Source organism: Girardinichthys multiradiatus, chromosome 24, assembly GCF_021462225.1.
Source record: "Girardinichthys multiradiatus isolate DD_20200921_A chromosome 24, DD_fGirMul_XY1, whole genome shotgun sequence".
Taxonomy (NCBI): domain Eukaryota; kingdom Metazoa; phylum Chordata; class Actinopteri; order Cyprinodontiformes; family Goodeidae; genus Girardinichthys; species Girardinichthys multiradiatus.
Genome location: NC_061816.1, coordinates 8,831,269 through 8,841,396, shown reverse-complemented (window position 1 = coordinate 8,841,396; position 10,128 = coordinate 8,831,269). Strand labels below are relative to the sequence as shown.

Sequence of the window (10,128 nt, the reverse complement as noted above, 5' to 3'; positions counted from 1 at the left end):
AGAGCCACCGTGCACAGGCGTGTGCAGGAAATGGGCTACAGGTGCCGCATTCCCCAGACCTGGGCTACAGAGAAGCAGCACTGGACTGTTGCTCAGTGGTTCAAAGTACTTTTTTCGAATGAAAGCAAATTCTGCATGTCATTCGGAAATCAAGGTGCCAGAGTCTGGAGGAAGACTGGGGAGAAGGAAATGCCAAAATGCCAGAAGTCCAGTGTCAAGTACCCACAGTCAGTGATGGTCTGGGGTGTCGTGTCAGCTGCTGTTGTTGGTCCACTGTGTTTTATCAAGGGCAGGGTCAATGCAGCTAGCTATCAGGAGATTTTGGAGCACTTTATGCTTCCATCTGCTGAAAAGCTTTATGGAGATGAAGATTTCATTTTTCAGCACGACCTGGCACCTGCTCACAGTGCCAAAACCACTGGTAAATGGTTTACTGACCATGGTATCACTGTGCTCAATTGGCCTGCCAACTCTCCTGATCTGAACCCCATAGAGAATCTGTTGGATATTGTGAAGAGAACGTTGAGAGACTCAAGACCCAACACTCTGGATGAGCTAAAAGCCGCTATCGAAGCATCCTGGGCCTCCATAAGACCTCAGCAGTGCCACAGGCTGATTGCCTCCATGCCACGCCGCATTGTTGCAGTCATTTCTGCAAAAGGATTCCCGACCAAGTATTGAGTGCATAACTGTACATGATTATTTGAAGGTTGACGTTTTTTGTATTAAAAACACTTTTCTTTTATTGGTCGGATGAAATATGCTAATTTTGTGAGATAGGAATTTTGGGTTTTCATGAGCTGTATGCCAAAATCATCCGTATTAAGACAATAAAAGACCTGAAATATTTCAGTTAGTGTGCAATTAATCTAAAATATATGAATGTTAAATTTTCATCATTACATTATGGAAAATAATGAACTTTATCACAATATGCTAATATTTTGAGAAGGACCTGTATATTCTGGTGTTCTTTGTTCATTTAGGACTATTTCTAGAAGATCTCTGTTAGAGTTTTTTCCTCTGAGTTTTCTTTGCTTCTATCACCTGATTGCTCTCACCTGCACTATATACCTTTCTCCATATTGCCCACAGTATTTATTCTCTCTGATTCCCACTGTTCTTCGCTCCCTCTTGTTTCCCTCCATACTCCTTATGTCTCAATTCTGTAAGTTTATCTTTTTTATTATCATTAAAGTCCTGCTTTTCAACATGCGTTGAGTTCGTGTCTGCATATTGATCCTGCAAACAGTCCACTAAACCTGACAAAAGCACCCTTGGTGAAATATGTATCTAGTGTTAGAAAATTACCTCTAATGTAATGGGGGTTGTTCAGATGAAAACAACCAAGTCTGTGAAGAGTAAAAATATTGAAAAAACTACAACAGCCTGGTTGGATGAGCATTCACTCTCTTAAACTTTATAGCAACGTTTCATCACTCTCTATCTTCACGTATTTAGGAGACAACTGAAGATTTTGGGTCAAAATAAATGGAACTACTTATAATTTCCCCCCGCAGTTTCCATCTGGAGAAAAGTAACCCCACAACATGATTCTGCCACTGCCGTGTTTAGCCGTGGGTACGGATTTGCCTTGATGACAGGTATGCCAAACACATCTATGGTTCTGTGGCTCAAACGTTAAGTTTGGTTTCATCAGGCCATGACATGGTGTTATGGAGAGCCGTCAGTGTTGCTGTTGGCCTCTTGGCAGCCTCCCTGACCAGTTTCTGCCTTGCTTATGTATGCGTTTTGCCATATTTACCTGCTTTGATAATGTCACTGTTGTCCCATATATTGTCCATTTATTCATAATTGCCTTCACTGTGCCATGTTGTACACAGTGGTGAGGAAAAAATGTTTGCCCGCTTCTTTATTCTTTGATTTTTGTGTGTATGTCACACATAAATAAATCAGACAACGATAACACAAGAAAACACAAAATACAGTGTTTAAATGAAGGCGTTTATTATGAAGTGGAAAAATTCAGACCTACATGATCTCGTGTGAGAAAACAAAAAGACTTATTGAAACATGAATAAAGTAAAAGGAAGATGACAACACTCTGCTCTTTGTATTCTAGTCTAGCCATAAACTTTCGAAAGTTTTGTACAGGATGTGTGCAAATGTGTTACCTGTACAGGAAACATAACTATTACCTATCTTCTGTCACACGCATCTTTGTACACTAAACAAAACCTGCCTCACATTCACGTTGACATCTTTCCAGCTTGGCTTATGGTATTTTCAACAGCACAATTATTTATGTTAATTATTAATATGCACAAGTAAACCACTGGAGACGACACTCAGAACCACAAGACACAACAAAGCAGCTGTGACACGTAAGCTCTTCTGTTGATCTTATATTGGCATCAGAGCTCAAACATGGAGACTAAGGATCATTTTCATAGATGTGATTGGAAGGTGAAGCACCTGAAGACACTCTCTGCTGGCATTTTCCTGCACGAAGGATAAAACGTTCAATAAATCACTATTCTCCAATCTTATTAAGCAACATGCTGTCTGTATTTTTATATCAGGAGGCAAAGATCTGGAGTCTTACCTTTAATCACAAGATGTGACTTCACACACATATATATGACTATAATGAGAAAAGGCACAACTCCACAAACACGGTATGCATAAACTTGGAATATGTCCGGATGTGAGTTCTCTGCAAGATAAGACAGCCAATTCACATCACTGTCAAAAAGACATTTTTATTTACAATTTAAATTACATGCAAACTTCCTGAACACACTATCCCCACAGGGAGTGGGGATTGTATCATGCTGTGGTAATGTTTTATCTAAACACAGACAGGGAAGCTGATAAGAGCTGACTGGAATGATTGGTCAGTCCTGAAACACAACCTGTGAGAGGCTGAAAAACACTCGAGACTGGGGTGGAGTTTCAGCTTCCTGCAGGATAACAACCATAAACATGCAACCAGAGCTGGAATGGTTTGGATCAAAGCATATTTATGAGTTAGTACGCAGTCACAGTCCAGAAACTGTTCCAACTGGGAATCTGCAGTAAGACCTGAAAAAGGGTGTTCACAGACACAGTCCATCCAGTATGAAAAAGATCGAACTCCTTTCCTCAAGAGGATCAGCAGAATTGTCAAGAAACTTCCAGCATGGGACATTTTAGTTTACCAAAGGTTTCTAGATGCGCAAAGCTGTTAGAGACCTGCTGCTGTAAATGCAGCATGTGGTGGCTCTACAAAGTAATGGCTCAGCAGAACATGCCACACATTTCAGATTTTTATGTGCCATTTGAAAAGATTCATGGGACATAAAAACATTTAAACAATACAGTACATTTTTTAACCCGCAGCTGAGTTTTGTGTAAACATGTGACTGTGGCGAAGTATCTGTATCTTCTGGAAAAATATTTGAATTCCTTGTTTGAAGTCCAAATTTTATGACATTTTCTAACATTTAGCATTATTATCTGGGAATCTATTCAGTCTCTCATGCTATTTAAACAGTGAGTATGCACAGAATCATGCACACAAGCAGCTCTTTCTCAGGGATGTGGTGTGTGCATTTCTCAAAATTACACAAAAGATTGAAAGAGGGTAATTGTGGTGGGATAAGGCCTTTAAACGTTCTCCCTGAAAGGAGTTAAAAACAGAAAAAAACTTGTTTTTCCAGTGGTTTCAAAACAAACAAATTGCAAACAATTATGAAATTGCTGTGTAATAATTATGTGGAAATCTGCATAGAAATAACCTTAAAAAGAACCTAAGAGTTTAGAGATTTTTCTATTTTTATTGTGTAAAATTGGGTCAGATGCAACAATAAGCTTTAGTCTTATCCATGTTTTTTATCTGTCTCTCTTAACTCAAGATCAACTGAAGACAAAAGCAAGCTGTAATTTATGAGCCTTACATTTACAGCTTAATTAAGTAGCAGAAGTGTGCAAGTGCAGATTCACCCATTTGTGCAAAGCTGAAGCAATGAAACCGCACAGAATTGATGCATCTGAGCTATGATGTGCAGAGCGAAAACACTCACCATTGACAGTGGTGGGGATTTCATCACTCATACTGCCTCCACCTTAACACTGATATGCTCCTGAATCACTTTTGTTAATATTTTGGAAGATCAGGTGGGCCACTCCTTGCATCTGTTTGTCTTTGCCACTCTATTTTAATCCTCTCATTAGGGCTGATGTAAACGTGTTTTTTCATGTTTGAACCAGGAGACTGGTGGATTGGTGCAGAACATAAAAAGGTGATCAATCCAGAATTCATCTCTAGCAAGTGCTTTAAAAATTGTGTTTGGGGGTGCATGTATTTCTTTTCTGCAGCCCATGTTGCACCTAGAAAAGGTCAAAACATAAAAGATTGTACATATCTGGGCACTTCTTTTTCACAGTAATAACAGTATTTCCAGTCAGGTATCTGAAAACTATGTCAGCGCTTATGAGGCAGCAGCTGTGTCCACCAACTAAAGGTTAAATAGTGCAGAGAGCCACAATGGTTTTAAGTTTGTGCCACTTAAAATCCGGTGTGGGTACGGGGCTCGATGGTGTCTGCTATGTTGCTCTCGCGGGGAATAGCTGGGGCGGGGTTGCGCGGGGCCCTTGCCTTGCCGTTGCAGTGAGCTGTGGGGTGGGCAGCAGGATACGACAGGGTTGCTTGGAGCAGGGGCTGTGTGTGGAGCTCCCAACGCACGGATGTACAGGGGTTGGACAATGAAACTGAAACACCTGGTTTTAGACTACAATAATTTATTAGTATGGTGTAGGGCCTCCTTTTGCGGCCAATACAACATCAATTCATCTTGGGAATGACATATACAAGTCCTACACAGTGGTCAGAGGGATTTTAAGCCATTCTTCTTGCAGGATAGTTGCCAGGTCACTACGTGATACTGGTGGAGGAAAACGTTTCCTGACTTGCTCCTCCAAAACACCCCAAAGTGGCTCAATAATATTTAGATCTGGTGACTGTGCAGGCCATGGGAGATGTTCAACTTCACTTTCATGTTCATCAAACCAATCTTTCACCAGTCTTGCTGTGTGTATTGGTGCATTATCATCCTGATACACGGCACCGCCTTCAGGATACAATGTTTGAACCATTGGATGCACATGGTCCTCAAGAATGGTTCAGTAGTCCTTGGCAGTGATGCGCCCATCTAGCACAAGTATTGGGCCAAGGGAATGCCATGATATGGCAGCCCAAACCATCACTGATCCACCCCCATGCTTCACTCTGGGCATGCAACAGTCTGGGTGGTACGCTTCTTTGGGGCTTCTCTACACCGTAACTCTCTCGGATGTGAGGAAAACAGTAAAAGTGGACTCATCAGAGAACAATACATGTTTCACATTGTCCACAACCCAAGATCTGCGCTCCTTGCACCATTGAAACCGACGTTTGGCATTGGCATGAGTGACCAAAGGTTTGGCTATAGCAGCCCGGCCGTGTATATTGACCCTGTGGAGCTCCCGACGGACAGTTCTGGTGGAAACAGGAGAGTTGAGGTGCACATTTAATTCTGCCGTGATTTGGGCAGCTGTGGTTTTATGTTTTTTGGATACAATCCGGGTTAGCACCCGAACATCCCTTTCAGACAGCTTCCTCTTGCGTCCACAGTTAATCCTGTTGGATGTGGTTGGTCCTTCTTGGTGGTATGGTGACATTACCCTGGATACCATGGCTCTTGATACATCACAAAGACTTGCTGTCTTGGTCGCAGATGCGCCAGCAAGACGTGCACCAGCAATTTGTCCTCTTTTGAACTCTGGTATGTCACCCGTAATGTTGTGTGCATTTCAATATTTTGAGCAAAACTGTGCTCTTACCCTGCTAATTGAATCTTCACACTCTGCTCTTACTGGTGCAATGTGCAATCAATGAAGACTGGGGTTCATGGGGTTGAGATTGGAATTCACTGGGGGGCTGCTCTGGTTGGCAGGCTCATTTGGATTAGGTAGATCCCTCTTTTTTGTCTGTGGCCCCCTCTCTGGTTGAGTCCGGTGGTCCTCCCAGGGTTCCCATGCTCTGGGAGGCCTTAGCATGTCTGTAGCTCTGATCTCCTCCGTGTCTGTTTCGGACCCTAGGGGGCATGTTTATGGCTCTTCACACCCGTCAGTAAATATTCTTATAGAGAAAACCTATGTAGACAAGTGGGCTCACACATACACCCACGAGTGTTCAGATTCAGGTGTTGACAGATACACCGATATAAAGTTATACTCTATATTGAGCTGCAGTTGCCACTAAATACATTGTGCATTCATTACCAAAATGTACTTTTCAGTAACATATGCATTTCTGCAGGTGAAGAAGCAGTCTTCTAGGGTATTATGTTGTATCCTCTTTATCCTTCTTTCTCTCCTCTATTCTTATATCCTTCTCTCCCTTTTTTCTCTCTTTTTTGCTTCTTTTATTCCCTTTTGTTTCCTTCTCTGTGTCTAATGTATTGTAAATAAAAAAGCTGTTTCAAATAAAGTTTTAATATACACTCACCGGCCACTTTATTACGTACACCTTGCTAGTACCGGGTTGGACCCCCTTTTGCCTTCAGAACTGCCTCAATCCTACATGGCATAGATTCAACAAGGTACTAGAAACATTCCTCAGAGAGTTTGGTCCATATTGACATGATAGCATCACACAGATGCTGCAGATTTGTCGGCTGCATCCATGATGGGAATCTCCCGTTCCACCACATCCCAAAGGTCCTCTATTGGATTGAGATCTGGTGACTGTGGAGGCCATTTGAGTACAATGAACTCATTGTCATGTTCAAGAAACCAGTTTGAGATGATTCGTGCTTTATGACATGGCGCGTTATCCTGCTGGAAGTAACCATCAGAAGATGGGTACACTGTGGTCATAAAGGGATGGACATGGTCAGCAACAATACTCAGGTAGGCTGTGGCGTTGACACGATGCTCAATTGGTATTAAGGGGCCCAAAGTGTGCCATAAAAAATATCCCCCAAACCATTACACCACCACCACCAGCCTGAGTCATTTATACAAGGCACGATGGATCCATGCGTTCATGTTGTTGACGCCAAATTCTGACCTGACCATCCGAATGTCGCAGCAGAAATCAAGACTCATCAGACTAGGCGTTTTTCCAATCTTCTATTGTCCAATTTTGGTGCAATTTTGTGCAAATTGTAGCCTCAGTTTCCTGTTCTTAGCTAACAGGAGAGGCACTCGGTGTGGTCCTCTGCTGCTGTAGCCCATCCGCCTCAAGGTTTGACGTGTTGTGCATTCAGAAATGCTCTTCTACATGCCTTGGTTGTAACGAGTGGTTATTTTAGTTACTGTTGCCTTTCTATCAGCTCGAACCAGTCTGGCCATTCTCCTCTGACCTCTCGCATCAACAAGGCATTTGCGCCCACAGAACTGCTGCTCACTGGATATTTTATCTTTTTCGGACCATTCTCTGTAAACTCTAAAGATGGTAGTGCGTGAAAATCCCAGTAGATCAGCCGTTTCTGAAATACTCAGACCAGCCCGTCTGGCACCAACAACCATGCTGCGTTCAAAGTCACTTAAATCACCTTTCTTCCCCATTCTGATGCTCGGTTTGACCTGCAGCAGATCGTCTTGACCATGTCTACATGCCTAAATGCATTGAGTTGCTGCCATGTGATTGGCTGATTAGAAATTTACGTTAACGAGCAGCAGGACAGGTGTACCTCATATAGTAGCCGGTGAGTGTATATATCAAGCAGCGCATTATTGCAATAGGCGCAATGCTTCAATTGTGAAAGTCAATCTGTTGGGCTTCATCTTGGCACTCCAAAACAATTCTGAGTGCTACTCTGCCAGACAGGACAAGTTTAAAAACAGAGAAAAAAATAATAAGAAGAAAATTTAAAAAGAAAATTTAAAAAACCATGTTTGGTCGCACATGTATTTCTGTTCTGCAGCAATCACATGTTGCAGCACATAAAGGTTAAAACAAAAAGAATTGGTTGCTTCTTTTTACAGAAATAACAGTATTTCCAGTCAAGTCTCTGAAAACGATGCCAGTGCTTGTGAAGCAGAAGCTGTGTCCAACAAATAAAGGTTAAATAGTGCAGAAAGCCACAGAACAGTGTGTGGTTTTAAGTTTGTATCACTATAAATATGAATTACACAGCTTAATGTTTGCATTATAGGACATTAAGAGTGTTAGGATGTTTATTATAGTTTTTAACCTTTAATATTTAGGAATTTCTGGGTCTAAGAGATAAAATTTTGTTCTTTAAAATAAGCCTTTTTGTGCTCGTCACATTTGTTTTTGCTTCAGAAAATCAGAAAAGTACATTTCTGTTTTATTTTGCTCATTCGCTTTTAAGATTATCCCAATTTGCACAAAAAAACTGAATAAAAATTTAACAGAAATGCATAGTATTAACTAAAACTTACCACATAGCCAAAATATATAGCCTGAATATATACTATACAGTATAATACTGTAGATGTATGAAAATCCTTCTGTATTCTGATTTCTACCTTTAATCAAATAGGTACAAAGTGAAAATGAAGGATTTTATAACCTAAAAAGTTAATTTCTCTGTAGTTCATTATAGTAATAATAACTTACTGTAATCATCCTGACTGCCAGCGAATGCCGCAAAGACCAGCACATAAAAAAGGACTTTATAGCTGTGAGATTTCATGCTGGGCACCTGAAAAATGATCCACTTCAGTAAAGCTTGAGTGTGTTCTGAATTTTACAGAATGTCACGTGTGGTTGGCTTTACTTCCTGTTTTTGATTACGAGGGTCTTGGAGTAGATGTGTTCTGCACAGTTCCCCCTGTAAATGTAAATATAACAGCTTTGATGTAGTCATTACAGGAAGAGACTGTTTCTCTACACGCATTTCGTTTAACTTTAGCAGATGTGTTGGGGAATTTTTAGGAAATACTCAGAATTACCACAAAAAAAAGGTCAACTCCACATGAATAAATCCAACGTTTTAGATATACAATGTTTCATTGCACGCTGTGATTAGGATTACATTCTACCTTTCCAAGGAATCACAATCAGAAATCAAAATAAGATTTTACATCATACAAAAAGTCAGGAAAGGACTCAACAAATATTGTACAAGGCTACAATACCTGAAATTATTGAAATTGTTCCAAATAGTGATTTCAAGTCCTGCACATGCAATAAAATCAACCAAAACATTCAAAAGAAGAACAGTTGTTGTGTACGCTACACATTATAGTTTGCAGGGTCAGTTTGTAGACTCTGATTGCATTCATTATTGTCAAAGATGTGAATCAGTTTGCTGGTCGCAAAAACTAAAAGTTTCATATTTAAAGAAAAGTCCAAGTAACTCCTGTACGCCTGTATCTGTGCTTCATAGCAGAGTCAAACTGCAGGAAAAAGTACATTCGATGAAGACTATTACCAGTAGAAAACAAATACAAATTTGGTGTTCCTGTAGAAATATATGATCAACTCTCCCTTTTGCCAATTCATGCCCTCAATTTGTGTCCATGTGTTTCTATTTCATCCCAGCATTCCTCCAGTGTTTACTATTTTTGCACTCATGTACTTTACAAATGCGTATTAGTTAACCTCTCTTCGTAATCAAGTATTTTCATTAACTATGCAGATAAAGAATAATTATATAATAATAGATTCATTTGTAAATCCTAGTTCCACTGATTAATATAACATGAATAATATTGGCTAAAATCAGTGGTTCTGATGCTGGATGGGCCAGTTAAGTCATAAGTAGATTATATGGTGGTATGTATGTAGACTATGACTTTTGATACAACCAAAATCATTAGATACTGATTAAAGTCACATACATTTAGGCCCAAAATTGAGATTTAGGTTTTAAAGTATTTTAAAGTATTTTTCTTAAACCAAGAAGCTTGTTTCTAACAGAAAATGAGAGGTATCTCCAAGACAATGATAAAATATTTCAAAGGAGTTAAATTTTAAAATACACAATTCATCTCGGGCTGCATGGTGGCGCAGTTGGTAGCACTGTTGCCTTGCAGTAAGAAGGACCTGGGTTCAATTCCCGGCTGGGGGTCTTTCTGCATGGAGTTTGCATGTTCTCCCCGTGCATGCGTGGGTTCTCACTGGGTACTCTGGCTTCCTCCCACAGTCCAAAGACATGCCAGTTAGGTTAA

The 10,128-nt window shown here is 40.5% G+C and overlaps 1 long non-coding RNA gene across 1 annotated transcript; it reads right to left on the bottom strand.

Annotated features, from left to right (window-relative positions):
* Positions 1–1,944: 1,944 nt before the first annotated feature.
* On the bottom strand, positions 1,945–10,027 carry LOC124861303. Its single transcript, XR_007036591.1, has 3 exons — positions 8,573–10,027; positions 2,567–2,677; positions 1,945–2,463 (listed from the first exon to the last, which is right to left on the bottom strand). It is a non-coding gene; the product is annotated as an uncharacterized LOC124861303 (long non-coding RNA).
* Positions 10,028–10,128: the final 101 nt, after the last annotated feature.